Consider the following 23,909-nt stretch of genomic DNA (forward strand, 5'->3'; position numbering starts at 1 on the left):
CTTAACTTGACTGAACCTTAACCTCCAAAGGCTGTAGCTTCACACACAGTAGCTGCTAAGATATTGGGGCGCTAACTACAACATATGAATTGAGGGGTACACAACCACACAACACAACATACTCTAAGTCACATTATATCAAGAAGTAGCAGCCACTGTGGCCAGCACTAGCCATGTAGCCCCACTTAGATGCAAGGGGAGCTGGAAGGCACTCATGGCCGACAGAGACTTCAGCCAGCCACTCTCCCTCCTCTGTGACCGATGGCCATCAGCCAGAGCAGAAGAGCTTCCTCCCAAGCCCACCTCTTGCAAGCAGATTGTTCAGTGGAGAGAATTTAAGACTGCACAAGACTTCCATACATTACGACCTCATGTCAGTTCTCATGAACTTTCCTATTGGTGTCATATGATAGACTATGCTAATGAGTTTTTGACAGCTTGTCACAACCTAGGCTCACCGGGGAAGAGGAGAATCTCAACTGAAGAATTGCCTCCATCAGATTGGCCTAAGGGCATGACTATATATGAGGCATTGTCTTAATTGATAACTGATATAGGAGGGCCCAGCCCAGTGCAAGTGGTGCAGTCCTTAGGCAGGTGGGTCAGAGCTGTGTAAGAAAGTCACCCGAGCAAGCCAGAAGCAGCATCCCTTCATGGTCTCTGCTTCTATTCCTGCCCCCAGGTTCCTGCCTTGAGTTCCTGCCTTAGTTTCCCTTGATGATAGTCTATACTCTGTAATCCAAATAAATCCATTTTTCCCTAAGGTAACCCAGGGTCACGGTGTTTTTATCACACCAGTAGAAAGCAAACCAGGAGGAAGCCCATATACAAATGTCTTGACTTTTTCATTCTGTGCTTAATGCAAACTGGACTTGTTTTTAGCTATGTCCTGGGTTATCAACCAATGTTCTCAGTGTCTTCACAAACAAACAAACAAAAATGTAAATGCTGTGACTCAGCAGATCTGGAGATACGGACACGGGGAGAACAACATCTATTGAATCCTACATAACAGCTAGGAAAGAATGTTTCAAATACCTGCCACAATCCTCATACTTACATTACAACCTCACAGAAAGCTCCAGCCCAACAGGCAGTGGGCGTTGGGGACTGGTTTTAATGCTTTGATTTAATTGGAAATCTGTGTCTCTAAACTCTGAAGGTCCTTGTCCTCAATTGGTTTTTGACTGATCAATAAAGATGCCAGCAGCCAATGGCTAGGAAAAGGGAGACCGGTCAGGACCCTTAGATTTGCACTGGCTAGGACAAGGGAGAAAGGAGGAGAGATGGGGAAATCACCATATTTTGGAGAGAGATGGATCAGATTCAAGCTGCAGAAGAAAAATCATTCGAAATGTAGGTGAGAAGGAATGTGGCCTCCAAAAGGAACAGGACAGCAAAGATGGATCATAGATTTAGAGGGTGTTTAGTCAGGTGTTCCGGAGGGACATCTACGATAGCTGGGTAGAGGATTAAAACTGCACAGCCTTTGAGCTAGTCAAGGTATTTCAAAAATAAACTTATGTATGTCTGCCTTTCATTCTCGGATCTAGAGTTCCTGGTTGGGTGGCTGGAAGAGTGCCACCTGCCAGGAGCACAGAGTGGTGTAGTCAAACTCACCGCTACAAGTGGGACCTTTCAGATGCCTATAGTATCCTAGCTATCTATCCCATGATGAACCTCAGCTTGAATGCCAGCAAGAGCTTGAGCAAGGTGCACAAACTCCCATTTTAACAGCCAAGAAACAGGGAACAAGTCCTACCAAAGTCACCAGGGTGAGTGGAAATCACAAATCCTAACAAATTTTTTGCAAGTTACATTGAAACTGTAACAAAATGGTCCCAGCAAGACCATGGTATCAGTCAAAAAGGATGGCATCAGCACAGGATTTGCTGATCTGTAGGTTTCTTCTCAAGTTATAAGCAGGGTTTTTGTTGTTGTTGTTGTTTGTTTGTTTGTTTGTTTTAAGGAACTGAAAGTATAACAAAGTAAAAACAGAATTCTAGGCCTTTAGGCCCAGGCTTGAGAATGTGGCCTTTGTAAAGGTATGCTAATCATAAAACAGATAGCGACATTCCTCCACCCACCCACTTCCTGGGTTCAAAGAGTGCTCATTCAAAGAAAGTCACCCTGACCATTACCAGAACCTGCAATGCAAATGTGCTATTGTTAGGGGCTCTTAGAAGCTGTCTTGAGAGTTTACAATTACCAGGTATTCCTTGTGACTCTTGTAACTTTGCACTTCCTTGTGACTCTTAACTGGTATCTTTGGTATCTTCCAACAGCGCCCTCCCCACTTCCTTGAGTTGTGGTTTCTTCCTTTAAATACCCCCTTACCCAGCTACTCGGGGCACCACGGTCCTCTACCCCTGCGTGGTGTATGACCATGGGCCCGAGAGCGCTCTTGAATAAAAATCCTCTTGCAGTTTGCAACAAGACCGTTTCTTGTGGGTGATTTTGGGGTGTTGCCTCTCCTGAGTCAGAACATGGGGGAGTCCTCACGTTGTGGGTCTTTCAGAACTAGATTTAGATTTATTTTGAATGTATTTATCTATAGTAAGCTTTCTTGACTATAAGTGGTTTATTGAATATCCTGCCACCTTACAGAACCCAAGGCCTCTTTAATTTGTATGGCAGATACATGGATGGATTGAAATTGATGGTCTTTTTACATAACTGGAGTTGTCTTATAAATATTAAATTTCAGTCTGCTTCCTTTCTGTTTATCCCACTGTCTGATTGTTCTCTGTGACACCTCCTCTTTTCCCCTACTGCAAGTGAGGACCTGGCACATGTGCGTAGAACTCCATCCATGTCTGTCTAATGAGCTGGGTCTACACACTGTCTCACATAGACATATGCAGAGGCATCTTGCTGCTTGTCTCCTATGTGTAGAGTCACAGTACTCACTTCTCTGTGCCTCACCCCTCCCACTCATACCCACAGAAACCCAGCAGGTCGGTTGCCAGGGCAACTGTCATTCATCCCTACTAGCTGTGTAAAACTCCACAGTGTGGATGGATCACAATTTATCTGCTAAAAGGCATTTACTTCACAATGCTCTACAATTTTCCGGAAGAAGCTAGTTATTGGAAATTTCATAATACATGCACATGTATACAAGTAGGCACTAACTTCATTAGTTAGGCAAACATTTTTCTTATTGTGGGCATTCCAGGCCCTGTTTACTTATGCTGGTTCATGATAAACTACCTGATGTTGTCTTTGAGAAAAGAGCTGCCCTTCTACCATCACTTGGATGTTATCAATGTTACCCTGTTTGGGACTACACACTTCCAGCAATTGGTACTGTGTGTCACCAGACAAAAACTGAGGTTGAGCGGATTCAGAAACCCAATCTGAGAATTTGAGAACGGTAGGAGTTTCATTTACTCCCGACCCGATTCCTGTCCCGGTATATGTGACCACAAACCCCACGTGAGGGTAGTGATCACAACTCAGGTAGCACAGAGTTCTCCACACCAGTAAGGCATCTAGATGGGCCTGCCTCTGGCCACATCCCCAACGGGGCCTGGGATAGCAGGGGAAGAATTAAGAGTGGCCAGCCATTGAGTTAGCAAAGATGTTTTAAGAATAATTGGTGTGTGTGTGTTTTCTATTCGTGGATCCGAGATAACACCTGGGGGACAAATGTAACTGCCAATTATCTGAAAGCTCCACTTGCTAGGTTCTATCTTTCCGATTATTAACACTTCTTTGGGTAAAGCTGTGCTTCAGAGGGTTTTCCTCTTCAGATGCTTCCTGCTCCATGGGTTTGCAGTGCCTCCTCTGTGTGCTTCCCTTCCTCTTCTCAGGCCCAGGGGGATTTCATCTGCATTTCAGTCGGGTCTGAGGCAACAGTTCTGGAAACAAAAGCAAAACAAACCAGACAGAAGGGGAAAGGGAAAAAGGAAAACAGAGTGGGGAAGAGGGGGAGGGGGAGAGAAAGGGAAAGAGGGATTAAGAGAGAGAAACCTCTGTTTATTAACTCTGTCATTGCACCTTAGGAATTGCCTCATTAAGTAGAAAAGGGGGAAAAATTGCCTTCCAACATCTTTTTAAGGAGTCAGTATTGCCCTGATACCAAAATCAGACAAAGAGAGAACAAACAAAAAAAAAAAGAAAATTGCAGAATGATCTTCCACTGAATATAGATGCAAAACTTCTCAATAAAACCCTAGCAAACTGTCCAGAATCAGACTATAAATCTCAATCATCAGGACTAAGTTGGCTTCACTCCAGAGAGTCAAGGATGACTCAACATCTACAAATCAATACATCACAGAGACGTAAGGAAAACATCGTATGATCATCTCATTCTATACAGAAAAGGCTGTGACTAAATCTGATATTCCTTCATGATAGAAGTTGTAGAGAAGCTAGGAATGGAGGGAACATACCTGAACATACAAAGGGCTACATACAACAAACCTATAGCCAGCATCATGGTGAATGGAGAAAAACTCCAAGTGCTCCCATTAAGACAAGAAATAAAATCAGTGTCCACTATGTCCTCATATTTAGTACAGTACTTGAAATCTCCGCTAGAGCAATATGACAAGAAATGGAAATAAAAAGGACACACATAGGGAAAGAAGTCAAAGTAACCCTATTTGAAGATGACATGATTCTATATATGAACAATCCAAAAGATACACAGGCACACACACACACACACACACACACACACACACACTCTTAGAGCAGATAAATACTTTAAACACAGTGTCAGGATACAAAAACTAAAAAAAAAAAAAAAATTAAGTAGCTTTCTTATATAACAATGATCAACATACTGAAAGAGAAGTCACAAAAACAAATTAAAAAATATTTGAGAATAAATATAGCCAAGGAAACAGAAGACCTTTGCAATGAAAGAAGAAAAATTTGAAAAAAAAATTGAAGACACAGAAAGATGAAAATATCTCCTATGCTCATGGTTTAGCAAGATTAATATTATAAAATGGCTATCCTACCTAAAACAATCCACAGATTTAATGCAATCTCAATCAAAATACCAAAATCTCTCTTCCCAGACACAGAAAAACCTATCTTAAATTTTATATGGAGGAACAAAAAAAAAAAAAAAAAAAAAAAAAAAAACCCACAGATAGTCAAAGTAATCCTGAACAAAAATAACACTGCTGTAGGTATCACCATCCTTAATTTCAAGTTATTCCAAAGAGCTATAGTAATGAAAACATCACGGTACAGAGATCAATGGAGTAGGCTTAAGGACCCAATGTAATTCTCCTTAACTACAGCCACCTCATCTTTGACAGGTTATGGTTTAGCAGTGATATATTTATGTATCAGATTGATAATGAATAGACTTGTGGTACTATCTACGGTTGCCATCGTAACACACCTGGGAAGAGGGAACTTTATGGAAGAGTTGCCTTTGTCAGATTGGCCTCTGAGCACATATGTGGGGCATTTTATTGATTGCTAATTGATGTAGGAGGACCCAGCTCATCAGACATGGATACATCTCTAGTGAAGTGGGACTTTTTTTGTAGACATGAAAGATAGCTGAATGCAAGTCAGAGCAAGCCAATAAGCAGTATCCTTCCATGGGCTCTGCATCCATTCCTGCCTCTGGGTTCCCCCTTAAGCTCCTGCCTGAAGTGTTCTTGATAATAAGACTTTAACCTATAGGAAAAACTAAACCCTTTTCTCTCCTAAGTTCTGTTTGTTAGTGGTGTTTTATCACAGCAACAGCGATGCAGAATAATGTGGAAATTCTTATAATTAATCTTTATAAAGATATATTTTTATGTGTATGCATGTCTGTGCCTATTTGATTTTTTTATGTCGACCAAATGCATACAGATCCCTGAAGAGTCCAGAAGAGGTCTCGAGATTCCCGGGAATTGTATTTACAACCATTTGCAAGCTACCCAGTGTGGGTCCTTGGAAAGTGAACCCAGGTCTTCTATAAGAGCAGTACATATTTGCTGTGGGTTAAAATAGTGACACGCGTCCGGCCCGCCAAAGGTCACTCATGGAGGCGGACACGGGAAGTTTGACTCCACGAGGCGGGCTGTGAGAAGCTTCAGGACTCCACTCCGTGGGTGGGGAAGTGCAGTCTGAGGACCCCACAGACCTACCAGAATTGGCTTGTGTGGGTTCTCACTCTTGGACACCGCAGACTCCACTGAGTGCTGTGGAAGAGCTGAGAACGGAGTGGGGACTGGCAGGGCTGGCTCTGGCCCCTGCCGAAGGGAAAAAGGCAAGGAGGAGGAGACCTTGGTGACTTCGGCTGAGAACACAGAGAGGCCTCCCTCAGGAGATTAGACATGGCTCTGTAGAGGAAGTGTCCCTCCTAGAAGTAGGTGGTGTTCAGCATCCCCACCAACAGAAATAATAAGGACTCAGGGGGTGAGGAGAGAAAGCAGGCACCATGGAAAAGAAATGTGGAAATGTGGGTATAGGGCTGCACGTATGTGTGGGTGTATGGTGTGCTTGCGTGTGCGCGTGCGTGTAGTGGTAATGAGGGAGGACATTGATGCTCACGGAAATTCCAGTTACCTATTTTCTCCAGAGATGGCTCCTGTAGAGCCTAGTGCTATCTTGCACTAGTTCAAGATTCCAGGTACAGTGTCTTAAATTTAATTCAATTTTGTTTCAATCAGTGGAATGTTTTCATCCCCTCTCCCTTCTCTCAAAGAGGACTAGGAATGGGACAGTAGAATATATGTGACATGCCACCACAGAGAACATTGCTGAACGCAGAGCTTCAGAGTCATGTGGAAATGACTGGGAACTCTGTCTATAATACTAGCCATAGAACCAGGACCGTGTGAAGCCAGCTATCTGAGCTAGGGTGTTAGAAAAGTTACCATCATAGTTCTTCAGCACCTTGTATGTGCCAGCCAGCTGCTGGACAAGCTTTTACTCAGCTCGGGTTTTTAAAAGAACATTAAATAAGTTTACAAATCTTAATACTTGCCTGCCACGGTGGGACTCGGTGGAGCACACCTTTAAACCAAGAATTTTTGGAAACGCAGAGGCAGGTGGATCTCTGTGAGTTTGTAGCCAGCCTGGTCTACAAATCAAGTTTCAAGATGGGCCAGGTCTATATAAACAGACTCTGTCTCAAAAAATAATCTCACAAAAAAAAAATGCCTACCAGACACCTATACCAGGAAAGAGGTTAGAGCTAGGAGTATTCACTGTTAGCTCATTTACACACCATTCATGAAGACCTGGATCCTATATCCTGGTTATCAGAATAGCAAAGTGAGAAAAAGAAACATATCTGAGAAGGTACAGGGAACTCTGAGAGCAGCACCAGGTGCCCATTTTCACAACCTGAAATAAAGTTAAGTTGGGTGTAAAATTTCCTTGTCATTAAATGTGTTCTCTACTGGGAATTAATCATGCTTGCTAAAAATTTAACCAAAAATCCCATGTCTTTGACTTCTGAAAGTATTCAAAAGTGAAAGAAGAAAGCCTCGGGTCAGCAGAGAAAGCACAGAGCCATTTCCATTCATCACTGAGAATGGTACATCAGGCAACCTGAAGACCAAGGGCACAGCTCCATAGAAGTGCAGAGAGCCTCAGCAGAAAGTAACTGGAAACATAACGCTCATCAGGGGAGGGTTTGGCGGAACCGCAACCAGGACCTGACTCAGATGTATAATCCACAACAGGAGAAAGTCTTGTTTGGAAGGATTTCATTACTAATGCTGTTAAATTGGGGGTTTAAATCTTCTTAAGAAGATTGTTCAATATAAACCCAAGGTGGCTAAGAGCAGCTAACATTTTGTTCAAACATTTAGATTCAGATATTTGCCTTTAACTCTTGATGGTGGTATTGGTGATGGTGGTGGTGGTACTGGTAATGGAAGTAGTGATGGTGCTGGTGGTGACAATGGTGGTGGCAGGTGATAGTGGTGATGGTGATGATGACTGTAGTTGTGGTGGTGGTGATAGTGGTGGTAATGACCGAGGAAATGTGCTGGTGACGATAGAGATATTGATAATACAAACTTTTGTGGTAGCATTGTTAGTAGTAGCTGACATTAGAATGAGACGCAATGACATACTCACCTCTCCTTTCAAAGGTTCCCAGTAGGGCTGTATGTCATGACACACACCTTTAATCTGAGCATTCAGCAGGCAGATTTCTGTGAGTTTGAAGCCAGCCTGGCCCACAACAGGAGTTCCATCGTAAGATCCTGTCTCAGGGAAAGGGGAGTTCCCAAGAGACCATTGCAGAGTTAAATATCAGATTGTACAGGCAGAGCCTGGAGATTTCCCATCAGGCTCTTCCCTCCCCTTTCCAACCACTCCCTCTCTTCCCTGGAGTTCGATAACCTCTTTGGATCACCACATTTAATTTTTCATTTTAAGCCAGCATACATTCTCAGGACATCGGTTGCCAACTTGGTTTGGCTTTGGTTGCTGCCCAACCTAGAGTGAAGTTAGATAAATGGCACTGTCACAGAGGGTTTTGTGTTCTGGGTTATATGTCCCTTTGCCCTACAGAAGAGCCTATGTGGTCTTTTGGGAGAACATTTGAAATCAGACACATCTGTTTGAAGTTATTCTGAACATAGAGATTCCAAGCCTAAGGAAAATGGAAAAACGATTTTGTGTGGTTTTCAAAGCAAGTTAAGGAGCCAAAATCACTTATGGTTCTTAATCCTCTGCATAGCCACTAGGGCCTTCAATCTTCCATTTGAGTCTTTTCCAAATCAGTTACTTCCATAATTTGATCTCTTTAATCTTTTCTCTCAGCTTTTCCCTCCACATAGCTGTAACGTGTGTGGATACAACGCAGATCTCTGATCCCAACAAAACTTACTGGCAAGAGCTTTCCAATTTGTTTTAAAATTTACATTTCAGGCTCTTGGATTCAAAGAGAAAATACCTGGAGACGGTATTTTCAGCTTAGAAATTCAATGACCAGCTTGAAACAATTTAAATGAACTTCATTCTGTGCTGAAGTTTGTGTTCATTCTCAAAAAGAAAAAAAAAAGGTAATTCAGAATGCAAACACATTAAGGTCTACATAGGGAATACTTAAAATAAACTATGGCTACAATTACTTTTCCCTCTCCACTTTGAGAAAATTTGGGGAGAGAAAAAGAGGAGGAGGAAGAGGAGGAAGAAGAGGGGGAAGAGGAGGAGGAGAAAAACTAATGTTGGAAATTTTGTGAAGGGAAATTTCTGGGATCTGTCCAATCTCTTAGACCACCTACTCCGTCGTCCTCAGGCCTTTAGACAATGACTGTTGTCTTAGAGCCATAACTGTCAAAATAAAATGAAAAACCCTTCCATTAGGGATAGAGATAGTGGTGCACACTTATGGTCTCCACACTTGGAAGGCTACGGAAGGCAGGGGATAGCAAGTTTGAAGCCGTCATAGGCTTCAAGACCCTGTCTCCAAAAAAAATACTCTCCGTTTAGGAGAATACAGTCTGTGGCTATGCAGGAAGTCCATCTCATTCATTCATATGTAACAATTGCATGCAGATAATGTAAAGGTTTGGGACAAAGTGCTTTTCTTTGTTGAGGAGACTCCTAAAGATGTCTTGCTAGGTTTTCTTCCACCTTGAAGCACAGTGCAATTCTTCACTGGGCAATTCTATCTAGATGCCAACTCAACACAGAAGTCACTCCCTCTAGCTGCAGTCTGAATAAAGTCCCACCCACCCCACCCCACCCCCCACCCCCCAGTGGCACATGTGCTGGAGGCTTGGTCCCCAGGGTGGCACTGTGAGGCAGTGGGGCCCAGTGTGGTGGGATTTAGTCATGGGCTCTGATCTCCTGGGTGGATTAATGCTGACTCCTAGGAGTGGATTCCAAGTCCTGTAACTAATTTGGTTCCCTTGAGAACCTGTTGTTCTAATTAAGCTCATCTCTCAGCCTCAGCCTCTTTCCATTTCTGCTTCTCCATCATGCTATGACACACCAGGAAGGCTGTGACACCAATGCCATATTGTTAGGGCTTTCCAGCCAGTAGATTTGCAAGCCAAAGATATAATTCTTCTTCATGAGATATAATATCCAGCCTCACGTCCAGGTCACAGTTCGCTAGTATGGATAATATCTATAAAGATCATTTGCAATTAAGGCCAATATCATTTATTCTGAATTGTTTAGGTTTCTAAGAGTATTAATCCGAAATTCAAGAAATTAATTTATCTATTATTTTGGAATTTCCCTAACTTTCCTAAAATACTTTGCCTTTTCACCCATTTATGTATTTTTCAGCAAATCTCTTAAAATTTAATTTGCTGTTTTCTGATCATCTTCAGGTATCATTGATACCCTTGGCTGTGGGTTTTATTTTCCTGCTTTGATTGTATAGTAGACGCTGCAAATGATTAAGTGTATTATATAAGTATATAAGTATATATTATATAAGTATATAAGTATTATATAAGTATATAAGTAAATTATATGCTTGTGGAAAGTGCTGATCCTTATTTAAATAGACAATTAATTCCTGTGTAATTTCCTCGAGAGACTCTCCTCACCTTGACCTTCAGACTCCGTGGCACTCCAAACTATGATCCCTGACACTCTATCTCAGTGAGTGTTCTCCCTTAGTTATTGAGCATGCTCAGCCCTATAGACGGAAAAGTATCCTGAGGGGAAATTTGCATAAATTAATATGACTAGTTTTTTTTTTATCCAGCTGTGTTCTGCCTTTGATTCAAAATTAGCTAATTTTTAGAAACTCCGAGTAGTGGAAGAATTATATAAGAAAGACAGTACCTAGACGGTTAGTAGCAGTTAGAGATGGTCCTTATTTTTGGTGTTTCACATCGGCAGTTTGTTCTATACACTAGCATCTCACTGAAAGGCAGCTGGCAGTGACTTTCCCACTCTCTAGGCTGTGTGTGACATTGCTGATAGCTTCCTTTGCTGTATTGTTGGTTTTTAATCTCATGTCATCCAACCTGTCAGTCCTTGAGGTTATTTCTGGGTTATTAAAGTCCTCTTCAGAAACTTTTTGAGTATGCCTACATCTTGAAGTGCTTCTCTGAAACAAAAACCATGAAATTCTATAATTTCAAGAAAATATTTCTTTCCATGAGCTAGGCAACACTTCTTTCAATATGACATCAAACATTCAAGCAAAGCTAGCATGCTAATTTAGGCCTGTGATCCTAGCAATAAGAGGCAAGAGGATTATCATAAGTTTGGTGCCAACGTGTGTGGGCTACATAGTGAGTTCCAGGCCAATTTGAACTCTGTCAAAAAAAGTTCAATAACAAAAATGTTGGACTTTATCAAAATTGATGACTTTTTGCTCTTTATAAGACACATAAAGAAAATAGGATAATAAGCCATAGGTTATGGGAAATACTGGAAAAATATTTTTAATAAAATATTTCTGTCAACATATGGCTGATCAGCCAGTGACTGAGCAGGGGAGAGAATAGGGCTGGACTTTCTCACAGCCTGGGGAGTAGAGGGACAGAAAGGAGGGACAGAAAGAAGAGAGGGACAGAAAGGAGAGAGGGACAGAAAGGAGAGAGGGACAGAAAGGAGGGAGGGACAGAAAGGAGAGAGGGACAGAAAGGAGAGAGGGTCCAGGAGAAACCATAAGAAAACAGCTGGAGCAGAGAAAACCATAAAATGCAAATATCTTAGAGTTTTTGTCTGGGAGGTAGACAGAGTTAGGTTAGAGGATTAAAATAGATGAATACTGTGCTCAGTTGTTGTGCCTTAAAGCTTTTAAGTAAATACAATAGCCCTGCCTCAATTATTCCGGAGCTAGAGGGGTTAAGAGAAAACCGCAACATAGAGGGGTTAAGAGAAAGCCGCAACACTTACCAGATAACATTAACAATAGTTCTTCTGGGAGGTGGTGATGCATTTATGAGGTTGGACCTACTGGAAGGTCTTCAGTCACTGTGGAAATGACACTATGGACTTCCTCTTCCCATCCATGATGTGATGAGCAAAATCATTTCTACCATAATGTGCTACCTCAGCCAAGGCAATGGAGCCCACTCCACTGATCATGGGCTGGAACATCTAAAGCTGTGACCCAAAATAAAACTTTCCTTGGTCAGTTATCCCAAGACAGAAAGATCACTAGCACACACTGTACATGTGAAGTGCCCAGAGTGCAAGTCTACGGAGTTAGGAAGATAACCAACTGCTTAGGGATGGCATAGGAGTGAGAAACAAGGTGCAAATTAGGCGCTGGCAACTTCTCAAAGCTGGGTGGCAGGGAGAGTTACATAACTGTGAATTTATTTAAGATATCATTAAATTATACCCTTACAATTGGGACATTATAATTTAGAAATCTCTCTGTTAAATAAAAGTGTTCATGTGTGCGTGTTATAATCTAAGTTGGACAGCTCATATTAAATGTGCATACTAGGGTTGGAGAGATGCCTCGGCATTTAAGAGCACACAGGACACAAGTTCAGTTCTCAGTAGCCACGTTAGGTGGCTCACAATTGTCTAACTCGAGCACTAGGGAGGTCCAAGACCTCTAGCCACCACAGGATCTTGTATTCATATGTACATACTCCAACACACACACACACACACACACACACACACACACACACACACACACACACACATATACTTTAAAGAAAGTATACAAAAAGAGTTTTCACCCAATATAGATCTCAGCAATGATGATAATGGTCGGTGGCAGTGATGATGATGATGGTGATAGCAGTGATTATAGTCACAGGGAGATATTGTGTTTATAGAAATAAAAACAGAGCATGTATTATTTAAGTAAGGTGCACTTGGAGGAAACTGGGTTAAATATAAAATAAGACATAAATCTTAGCTCTACAAAGTCATTGTTAAAATCCACAGAGTTAAGAATCATCTCAGTTGCTGCATATCCTATTCTTGAAGTTGACTAACATTTTATCCTGAATTATTAGCTTACAGGGAGGTGGAAAAATTGGTGTTGTTTTTTTTTTCCTTTTAGTGTTCTCTTAATTTGTGGCCTGAGAATCCTCAACCATCCTCAGAAACATTTCACTATAAGATGGCATTGGATATTTATCAGTTTTATCATCCATGATTCATTTCCCTCATCTTTGTGTTTAATTTCTATTTTTTAAGAACAGCTGTGCTTCAAGTATATTTTACATATTTTACACATATTTTACATATTTACACATATGGGTAAAATATACACAGTATATTTTACACATATCTACCCTTTCCGTTTACTGCAAGCTCATCCGGTGTCCAACCAAAAGAAATATTCCTCAGGAGGGTGATGGATATTCAGGAATGCATAAGGGCATCATCTGGGAAAGGAGAGTCTTGAGATTTCCAGGCCCAAGTCCCAGATAAAGACCTTGGACCTCACCACCCCCCTTCTGAGCAGGTTACCTCCCATTCTCTTCTATGCATCCTTGTTTTTCCAGAACCAACCCCTTATTCTTAAAGCCTGACTCTTCCTTCCCTAGAGGACTGATTTATTTAATCAAGACTTTCCCCCTTGTCCATAGTGTTTGGACCAACTCAATGATGAATGACAAGGAGCTCTTCCTAAAATGAAACAAGCATCAAAGGACAAGAAAGGAGCGTGATGGTGGAATAAACCTCTTAAAAATGAAAATAGAAGAGTTTATGGTTCCAACTCTATGACGTTCTGCAACAGATGAAACTATGCTGGTGTTAAAGGCTCAGTGGTTGACAGGGGTTCAAGGGTAGGACAGAGGAGTAGGCAGGTCATGGGGGAAATGCTTTGGTGTGACACTATAAATGTAGACATATGTCATTATACATTTTGCCCAGACCTATAGAATTTCTTTCCAACAAGAATAAGCCCTAATGTAATCATCTCTGGACTGAGAGACCTGTAGAAGAGTATTAACACACTTTCTGGATTTGTCTGTGAGGCCATATCCAGAAAGGAGTAGATCACGAGGGCTCAGACTTAACATGAATGAATTAATCTGAATACAGTGGCATTCCTGAAAAGCAAGAGGATGTGCTGGTAGCTGAGGAAGGTCTGACTAAACGTGTAAGGAGTGGCAGAATCCTGAATAGATGTGAATTCTTGGCATGGGCATAGCTGTGTCAAAGACCCAGATGTCTCAGACCCATGGAAGCAACAAAGCCTTCCCTAGAGATGAGGCACAGAGGGAGGACAAAGCCTGCCTCTGGGCCAAACATAAATGTTTAGGAACGATTGGGGGCAGTGTATGCAAAAGTTAGCACCTGCAGCTTCTTCCTCCCAGATGACTGTAACCTGAGACTGCTTTCCTACAGAGACCTCCTTAAGGGATTATCTCACGCTCTCTTCTGTTCTGTACTTAAAAAAATGTCCTGAGGTTTCTGCGTATGGTGCAGTTGGTGCTGCACCCTTGGAGTGAGCACGGCCCACCTGATGCCAGCTTTTCTGTCTGTGTGTCTGTCCTTTCTTCATTCCCTCATTGCTCCAGTCTGATTTCCAGGACCCATAAGCTGGGAGCTTGAGGTGAGTGGGATTTTGCTGAAGTGACAGTACTATACAGTCCTCAAAGTAGGGAACACACGGACTATTCATTGATCAGATGAGGGAACACTACAGAGAGAAGTTTAAAAAAAAAAATAGTGTAACAAGAAAGATAAAAATAGGGGCTGGAGAGATGGCTCAGCGGTTAAGAGCACTAACTGCTCTTCCCAAGGTCCTGAGTTCAAATCCCAGCAACCACATGGTGGCTCACAGCCATCCGTAATGAGATCTGACACATCTTCTGGTGTATCTGAAGACAGCTACAGTGTACTTAGATACAATAATAAATAAATCTTTTTTTAAAAAAAGAAAGATAAAAATAAGGGAAAGAGAGTGAGCACAATTGTAAGTGTGAGGTACTTAACTGTCAACAGGGAAATGCTGTTTTGCTTGCTTGTTTATGAAATTGCTGCATTTGACATTAGAATTCCCACTTGGCTCACCAGCAGTTTTAAAATCAGATATGCACTGTAAGCAAACTGCCAAACCCACGGGGAGCCCTATCTCAGAGATGCAAGAGGTTACCTCAAGATAACCCCTCTTGGTCTTACCCACTTGATCCATTCAAAGACCACATTATTACCGTGATGTACTATACCCAGAGAGTACCCAGAGAGGGGACAGGATCCCGAGCATTAAGAAGGTATCAAAGGCTGTGAGGTACCCACTGGTGCCATGCCTTTTGATGGGGGACACAGACTCATGTTTTGTATGATACTCCTGATGATACCAGGCCTCAGAGCTCATGGTCTGCACCCTTAGAGAGATGTCCTTGGTTGTGACCAACATGGTTTTGTAACCCAGAATTGATGTTGATTTAGAAGGACTTTGGGTACCAGACAGAAGAGTCTCCTTAATGCAGCTACACTCTGCACAGTACTGTCACTTCTGCAAAACCTTGATTTTGCACCTTGATTTTGACTTCTGCATGTTGATTAAGATGCAATGGGCCTATTACAAAAACAAAAGCAGGATGTAATAAATTTTGACAAAATATAGAGATATAGTGGAGCCTGCATGTATTGCTGCTAGGGAAATACAATGTTCCAGTCATTATGGAAAAGTACATGGAGATTCCTTAAAAAGTTAAATATACAATACAATATACGGCAGCAGTTAAATTTCTGGGCTTGTTTTACACAAGGAGTAAAAGCAGGCGGTCAAATAGATGTTTGTACTTAGCAGAAATGCTTGTAACAGCCAAATGGTAGATGCAACTTGTGTCTATCTGTGGATTAATGGACAAAACAAAATGAGGCATATAAAAATAGAATATTATTTATCCCTCAAAAGAAGATTTTTATGTATTCTACAGCATTGTGAGGGTGTGCATATGAAATGCTCACCTCCAAAGGCTTATGTGTTGAAGGACTGGTCAGTAGCTGATAGATCCAGTCATTGAGAAGTAACTGCATTCTGTGAGTTCTGACCTAATCAGCAGATTTATGCCATGATGATGATGGTGATGATGGTGATGGTGATGGCGATGATGATGATGATGACAAAATGATGGATGTCATTGCTTGAAGAAAGGTCACTGGAGATACGTTGTGGGAAGATGCACCTTGTCTGGGCCCTCCCTGTCTCTCTCTGTCTGCATCCTGGCCACCATGAGGTGGGTGACTTTGTTGCTCCAGCTCCATCTGCCACAAAGCTCTGCCTCTCAAAAAGCCTAGGAGGAACAAAGCCAGCCATAGCCTTAAACCTTTGAAACTTTAAGCCAACAAAACATCCCTCCCTGAAGTCATCTCTTTCAGGTATTTATTACACAAATAAAATGTTAACGATCACAAACATGAATGACCATCGAGACATTACACTAAGCGAAATGAGCGGGTCATCAAAGGACACATGTGAGATACATGAAGTACCCACAATGCATAGAGACAAGGGTTCCCATGGGTGAGTAAGAAGGACTTGGGAGTTAGTATCTGGTACAAATTCTCAGTTTTACAAGATACAAAGAATGAGGAGGATGGAGGCGGACCGTGCTTGTACACCATTGTGCATATATTTAATACAATTGAACTGAAGACTTACAGTGATTCTACACAATTTGAGAGAGAGAGAGAGAGAGAGAGAGAGAGAGAGAGAGAGAGAGAGAGAGAGAGAGAGAGAGAAGCCTGGTTGTAGTTCCCCTGCTGAGTGAGATGAGTTTTCTTCCCGTTCTAAGCATGAGGCCTGAGAAATAGATTTGATTCGATTTTTAAAAAAACAAAACAAAACAACTTTTCTTTCCTATTTAAGTTTGTGTGATCAGGTTGAGACTTGTTAAGGCCTGGTTCCCAGTGGCCAGTGCTAACTGTGTACTTTCTGCCCAGGCCACTACCTCATGCCCCTTCCCATCTGCAGCCCTGGAGGAGGCTAATTGGGTGACAGGCAAGCAAGAAGAAGGAATACTTCTTACATTCATGCATTTCAATTAATTAATTAATTAATTAATTAATTAATTAATGTATTTGTTTATTTTTAGTGGTTGGGGTCAAAATTGGAGACTCATATGCTAAGTGTAGGCTGTACAACACGAGATAATTTCTTACACTTTGTGCATTTATGTGTACATAGTAGTGTGTGTGACTATTGGTGTGTGTGTGCATGTGTAAGCAGATGTGCATGTATGCCCATGTACGAGGAGGCCAGAGTTCCATGTGAAGTGTCTTCCTCTATAACTCTCTACATTATTTTTTTTAAGTAGGATCTCTCACTGAACTGGGAGCTCATGATTAATTAACTAGAATAGCTGGCTGTTGGGCCCTGGAGATCTGTCCATCTCTGCCTCATGTCCCAGTGCTAGTTTACAGATGCATGTTGCTGCTCCACTTGACTCTTGCATGGATCCTGGGGGATCCACACTCAGATCTTCATGCTTGCCTGTCAGGCACTTTACTGATGGAGCCATCTTGTTTCCAAGATAACCTCAGAACACCCCCAGTTCATTACTATAACTGATCAGTGGGGTCATGGTTTCATCTCAGAGTGTATTAGTTGTTAGGGCTACCAAACATATTATCAAAATCCAATGACTCACACAACTGACATTTAGACACCTAAAGTGTCCAAAATTACTACAAACGGGTGTAAAATGTCGAGTTGTCAGGTACCTGGGTGAAGAAGGAATAGGGAGTTGCTGTTGAATGAGTATGGTTCTGAAGGCTGGGGTCCAGGATCAAGGCTTGGGCAGGACTGGCTTCCCCTGATCCTGAGATAGCATATTCTCCTTATGGTCTTACATAATCTCTGAGTGTGTGTGTGTGTGTGTGTGTGTGTGTGTGTGTGTGTGTAAGGCTTGTGTGTATGTCTGGTGGGGGGGTATGTGTGTGTTTGTGTGCATGTGTGTGCATCTGGTGTGTGGGGTGGTATGTGTGTGTGTGTGTGTGCATGTGTGTGTATATGTGGTATATGTGTGGTATGATATCTCTGGTTTGTGTGTGTGGTACATGTGTGTGATGTATGTGTGGTGTGATGTCTGTGATTTGTGTGTGGGGGTATACAGTGTCTGTGGTGTATGTGGTATGTGTGTGGTAGGTGGTATATTTGGTGTGTGTGTGAGTGTGATGTGTATGTGGTGTGTGTGTGTTTTCCATGTCTCCTTTTCAAAGGCCATCAGTCAGATTGGATCAGGATCCACCCATCAGTCACAGATAACCTTAATTACCTCTTTAATGGTAATGGCCTCTCCAGTCCAGTCACATTCTGAGCTATTAAGGTTGGCATATCCACAGTATCTGGCTTCAGGAGTCACAACTGAGCCCATAACATGGATCAAGGACCCTGAAAGTCTGTCTGTTCATGCAAATCTAGATCTACCCAGATCCACACCAACATCTCACACGGTATTAGACTCCTAAAGTTATGCATCCCTTTGAGTATTGAGGACTTTCCAAGTCTGTCTATCTGAGAATCCTCAAGGACAGACAATGGTGGAGCCTCTTCAAGTCTTATCAAGTCAAAAGCCTCTTTTGCTTTTGCAGTCAGATCTAAGGTTGATCTTATCTCCCGGCTTTGGGGGCACAGAGCCTTCAGATTACCCAGGGCTCTTGAGAAAGCTGCGTGGTGTCCAGAAGAGGCTGGGCTCCAACCTCCTTTTAGTAACCAGATTGACATGCGATACTCTTCATCATCTTGTTTTTCAGCCTCAGTCCTATATTCCCCAAGTCCCTGGCTGAATAAATACATTGCATTAAGGATGGGGGGTGCTCCATTTGCATACCATTGACCCTCCCCTGGGAAATGTGAGAGACCTTTGTCTAAGACCTAAACCAGTGGTTTTTGCTGGGCATAATGGGTTTGAATTCTCAAATTAATCTTCTTAGTTTGATAAAGGGCCAAGAAGTGCAGACTCGAATCTGCAATGAACATTTCTTAGCAAAATGCTGGCAAAGCCAACTATCCATGGACATGGGAAAGGGCCTTTGCTTCTATTTCTGTGCTCTCCCCAAGGATAAAGAGTTCCTTTCATGTACACTTTGATGTAGAAATAAAGGGGCGCTTATACATTACTGAGCTTTAGAATGTACATTATATAGGGGACTCTGTCCACGTGGCCCCAAGTTTTAGTGGCACTGCAAGGTAGGGGAAGAGTGACCAGCTTGAGCCAGGTATGGAGCACACTTGAGAATCAAGCCCATCTCTTCCCCACCCCCATGTCTCTAGACCACCCCACCAGCCCGGAGGCTCAGCAGTCTCACCACAGATAAAATGAACTCCCTGGCTACCCCCGGCCCCTTCCTCAGGAGGCTGGTATTAAAAACTATCTGAGGCAAAATTTTCAGGAAAACAGGAAGTCCTTCCTGTGGACTGCAGGGCTGAGGGTCCTCTCCAGTGTATTTTTGTGAAAGTCAGGCCTTGAGGGAAAGAATAGAAAAACTGCTTGGGCCAAGGGCCAAGGCGGAGTGAGGAGGAACTGGTTTGTGCAAGCAAGTAGAGCCTGTGTGCAGACTGGCACGGACAGATCTAAGATTGCCTACTCAAGCTGTCCCAAATGGGCTTTATTATTGCCAACTCCAAACTGGAAGCAAAGGCCAGGGACAGCAGAGTCAGGTCATGGGCATAAAGACTGCTCAGGACCTGGAAAGCCCCACCCTTCCTGGGGTCTCTGAAACAAGCAGTCACCTTCCTCAGGTGCTTCTCATTTCTTGAGATCAGCCTCGGCTCCTACACACTAGCGGGGCCCATGTCCTGAGATCTCAGCTCAGATCTTACCCCTTCCATTGGCTAGCTATGAGATTCTGAGCAATGTAGTTGCCTTGTGGTTTCCTCACAGGTCCTCAAGTCTACAACCTACATGTGTCTCTTCTTATATACTTTCAGTCATCTAGATACCACATGACACAGTACAATGCAAAATCCAAGTAAATAGTTGTTATATTGGGTTGTTTAGAAACCAGAGAAGTCTGTTCATGTTCATTACAGATATACCTTTTTTAAAAATAAATTATTTTCTACCCATCATTGGTTGAATTCAAAGAAGCAGAATCCATGGATGTGAATGCCTGACTATAGTCACTAATTTCATTAAACTTGGGCTCATTACCCCCCTTCCTTAGGATGTTGTATGCATTGGATATAGAGTGCTGACCAAGCCCAATGTTATGGTCATTTATGCTTCCTGGGGATATAGATTCCCAGAAGAACCAGAACCTTCTAGCACAGCTGTTCTTGGATGGTCTGCACAGAAAACAATGTGCTGCTGCCCCCAGTGGTCACGTTTTACATTACATCATGCTCAGAGGCCTCTGGCTCCTTCCTAGTCATAGAAGGAACTACCAGGTGGGCATTGACCTCTGAGATAGTGTTCTGGTAAACAAAGAGTGGTCATCTCTTCTTGACCATGCTATGCCCTAAAGCATAGAGAAGGACACTGGGGTCTTGAGTGAGATAGCTCCATATGAATATTGTTTTAGTCTGATGGGAATTGCTATAACAGAATACCTGAGACTGTTTAATTTATAGGGCAGAGGTTTACTTTTTTCAGTCCTGAAGACTATCAATTCAAAGACCAAGGGCCAAGTCTAGCAAAGGGCTCCTTACTATATCATGCAATGGAGGAAGGTGTCGCGTAACTCATACCTCCCAATATGGTCACATGGGAGCTAAGACTTCCAGAACATGGACCCTGGGGGACACATCCAAGACATAGAAGATTTGCTTCATTTTATGAAAATGCAGGCACATCTAACAGGATGCTAGCTTGCTAAAATTTCTCCTCCATGTTCTACGAAGAAGTTCAAGTTTCCAAAACTTAGTGCCCAGGGAATGCTGAGTAAAAAACGTGATCTTGAATTAGTTCCCATCTCTCAGACTGGGAGGTCCATGGGAAGAGGCTTGGTCTGTCATAAACTTCCGTATCCTTAGGATAGCAGCATCTGGTACACAGTAATGGCATGATAATAAGTGAATGAATGAATGCGCATGAGCATATGTATGTGTCTTAGGGTTTTACTGCTGTGAACAGACACCATGGCCAAGGCAAGTCTTATAAAAAACAACATTTAATTGGGGCTGGCTTACAGGTTCAGAGGTTCAGTCCATTATCATCAAGGTGGGAGCATGGCAGTATCCAGGCAGGCATGGCACAGGAGGAGCTGAGAGTTCTATGTCTTCATCCAAAGGCTGCTAGTGGAAGACTGACTTCCAGGCAACTAGGGTGAGGATCTTATACCCACACCCACAGTGACACACCCATTCCAACCAGGTCACACCTATTCCAACACGGCTACACCTTCAGATGGTGCCACTCCCTGGTCCAAGGATATACAAACCATCACAGTATGTATATATGAATGTATAAATGTCTCAGCTTCTTGAATCTCGTTTCTCTAAGTAATGATGAGCAACTTGACAATTTTTCAAAGTCTTGATTTTCCCATCTATACAATGGTATTAAACCATGCCTAAATTTTGGAGTTGATTTCAGAATTTCAAACTGAAGATCGTATTGCACTTGTGTATCACAAAATTAATTTAGTTGGTGTGGTGGTTTGAATGAGAATGGCTCCCATACATAGACTAACATATTTGAATTTTTGGTCTGTAGTTGGTGCAATGCTTTGGGAAGGATTAGAAGATATGACATTGTTGGAGGTGTGTCACTAGGGACAGGTTCTGAGGTTTCAAAACTCCACACCAGACCCCCCCCCCACCCCCCTGCCTCCAGCTTGTGGACCAGATGTAAACTTTTTTACTGCTCCAGGGCCATGCCTGCCTGTGACCATACTACCTACTATGAAGGTCATGAACTCACCCACTGAAACTGTAAGCAAGCCCCTAATTAAATGCTTTCTCTTATATATTACCTTTGTCATGGTGTCTCTTCATAGCGATAGAAACATAGCTAAGGCTGTATGCTTGGGTTAGCTTTTTCTAATGAGATAAAAAAATAGGGTGGAAAATGTGATTAGATCCACAGGACATTAGAGCTGAAGTAAAATGCTATTCAGTGAGATGCTTGCTCTGGTAACAGATAGGATTTGTACTAAATTCTAATAAAGTATTCCAAGGCTGAGAGTGAATCTATAGCCTCAAGAACAGTAGACAGTGATCGACCACTGAGCCATATCCCAACTCCTAAACGGTATTTCTTGACATCCATTGTGGGAAAGGCACTGAAAATCAGGATCCCAGAGAAGCTCTGACTGGATGGAGCACAGTGAGGCCTGCGGAGCCCATTCGTACCTTGTAATTAAGGAATTTTTCTAAGCCCCATGGATGGCAGATGCTGTGTGGCTACCCCCTACCCTGGTGTATTTGCTTTATCACATGGTAAAGATTTAGCCAAAACAAAAACAAAAAACAAAGAAAGAAAGAAAGAAAGAAAGAAAGAAAGAAAGAAAGAAAGAAAGAAAGAAAGAAAGAAAGAAAACAATTTTCAATTTTCCAGGTGAGAAGCCAAGGTACATGGGAGTCTGACACTTACTACCAGAAGGTAGAAAACCATAATTAGAGGTAATTAGCCCTCTTCCCAGGAGATGCATAAACACATACCCCAGAATGTTCTGGAAGGAATTACAGGCATGCTCTGTTGCTCCCCTGAGAAGATCTTTAATCTCAAAGTTTATCTGAAGAAAAGCTAAAGTTTGGAACTGCCTCATGGTGGATGCTCGAAGATAGAAAGGGCCTAGAAGTCAAATTGCAGCCATCTTCCAGCATGCTAGAGCAGCAGTCTTGCCACCTCTCCTGAAACCCATCTAAGGAAGCCATGGTTTGATTTTTTTTTTTTAATTTTTAAAGATTTATTTATTTTAAGTGGGAGAGTGTTTTGCCTGCATGTATGTCTGTGCACCACATGCATGCTTGTTATCCAGGAGATGATGTCAGACCCCTGAGAACTGGAGTTATGAATGGTTGTGAGGCTCCATTTGGGGGCTGGAAACTGAGCCCAGGTCCTTTCTAAGAGCAACAAGTGCTCTTAACTGCAGAGCCAACATATCATTCAAATGTTTCAAAAACTGCTCTTATATTCTCTCTCTCTCTCTCTCTCTCTCTCTCTCTCTCTCTCTCTCTCTCTCTCTCTCTCTCTCTCTCTCTCTCTCTCCCTCCCTCCCTGCCATGAAGGGAGGGAACTGATGGAGGCAACCCATTTAGGACTGAGTGTTCCAAGGCCTCTCACTCTCTGCACATTGTCTAGTTGTGGATATCTGTGTTTGGTCCCATCTACTGCAAGAGGAAGCTTCTCTGCTGATGGCAGAGCAAGACACTGATCTATGAGCATAGCACAATGTCATTAGGAGACATTTGTTGCCACATTCATTTAGTATTTGGTTTTTGTCTAGGCTTCTCTAGTCTCAGGTTCTTGGCCACTTGAGCAGTGTTACAGATGGGTTCCATCTCATAGGTCTTACATTCAATTAGATGTTGGTTGGTTACTCCCACAAGCCTTGTGGCACGATTGCACTGGCACATCTTGCATGCAGATCGCCATTGTAAATGGTGGCCTGGTGTGGCTGTTGACAGATTGGGAAATATGAAATAAATGGACAGATTTCTAGGCTCATAATTATTGTACACCAGGATGACCTTGGAATTCAGAGATCTGTCTGCCTCTGCTGCCCAAGTGCTGGGATGAAAGATATGCACCACCACTTCCTGGCCTATTTTCATATTTTTAAAAATGTGGGTTTTTTGTCATTTATTTGTTTCATTTTTTAATTTAATGTTATCACACAAAGTAATGACGTTCCTTATGGTTTTCCCAAGCTATGTCACAGTCTTTGTTCTAGTTTAACCACCTTCCCCAGTACTCCTCTTTCATCCCTTCCCCCATTCTTGTTAGTCCTTATTTTCCTCACAAACAGACCTTGCTTTTTACTTCCCATCATAAGTATTATTCCACAACCCTCCTATTCCCTAAGAGCTCTTTCTCCTCTATCATTGTTGCCTTTCTAGTTTCATCATACATGTGCACACACACAAACACACATGCATACATGCATTTATATACACACACATGAAAGCACAC

Source organism: Mus musculus, chromosome 13, assembly GCF_000001635.26.
Source record: "Mus musculus strain C57BL/6J chromosome 13, GRCm38.p6 C57BL/6J".
NCBI lineage: Eukaryota > Metazoa > Chordata > Mammalia > Rodentia > Muridae > Mus > Mus musculus.